Genomic DNA, 1,127 nt, shown 5'->3' on the forward strand with positions numbered 1-1,127 from the left:
CAGGCCCCGCGCCTGGCCGGGGAAACGCCTGGCCCCCTCTCAGCTTCGCCAGGCCGGCGAGGCGGCGGGTAGGAGTGGGGTGGGGAGAGCGGCTTTGTCCGTCTCGAGGCCACGGGGCACTGGGTTCTGCCCGTTTCTCCTTGGCTGGCCGGTAGTGTGGATAGGAGTGGAGGGGGTGTTTGGGGGGGGGGTGGGGGGGGGGTTAGGGTTCGGTTCCCCCCCCCATGTTTGGGGGGTGTGTGGGGGGGGTGTTAGCGTTCGTTTCCCTCCTCCTTAGCAGCCAGGTGGAGGTTTTGAGGCCCTTTTCTGGAAGCCACCATGTCGTCTTGTTGTCTGTGGTAGGTGGCTCTTGCTGGGTCTGTTTTGCAAGAGCAAAGGGACTGTTAAATTTTCCAAGGACTTTTGTCACTGCTCTTTTATATCGTGGTGAACGTTTTGTTGTTTACCGTCTCCTGTGAAGGTTCTCTGATTCCTAATGCGATAGCTACAGCTAGGTAGAGATCTCCCAGAGTGATAAAAAAGCCTTGAAATAACAAAAAGAGTCTCAGTAGGCTGGCAGGAACATTGCCTCAGGAAATTAAAGATTGTATAGTGTGGTGTGTGCAATGTGTACCTGCTTGCTCTCAGCCCGCACAAAAAGCTGTTTTGCTTGCTCTGTTGTTGTCAATCCCAGCTCCTGTCCTGTCAGCCAGGGTTCTCAAAAAGATTTCACCCCGCCCTACCTTTTACAGAGATAGATCAGCATCTGTTCAAAGAATGGGGCTGCAGCTGCCAGCACCATGCAGTCAGCAGCGAGTGAAAATGCGCTTTCTGCAAGGGCAGCATATGTTCAGATCATTTGAAAGCAAAGTGGAAATTTTCCTTCTGCTCTGGATGGGCTTACACTGGAGAATGGGAGATGCTTCAGCCTAATTTGAGGAGAAATGAACCGCTTTTTGATTCCTTGGTTTGGGGTTTTTTCCTCAGCCTGGTTGCTTTTCCAGTCGAGTTTACTGAGTGTTCCCATAGCATAGCAGGGGTTGGAACAAGTGAGTGAGAAAGGGGGGCGAATGGATGGGTAGCTCCTTAACTCTTGCTGATGATGAAATTCATGCAGCACCTTGGAAGATGGGGCACCTGAAGGTTCA

This window comes from Buceros rhinoceros, unplaced genomic scaffold, assembly GCF_000710305.1.
Source record: "Buceros rhinoceros silvestris isolate BGI_N320 unplaced genomic scaffold, ASM71030v1 scaffold11502, whole genome shotgun sequence".
Lineage (NCBI taxonomy): Eukaryota > Metazoa > Chordata > Aves > Bucerotiformes > Bucerotidae > Buceros > Buceros rhinoceros.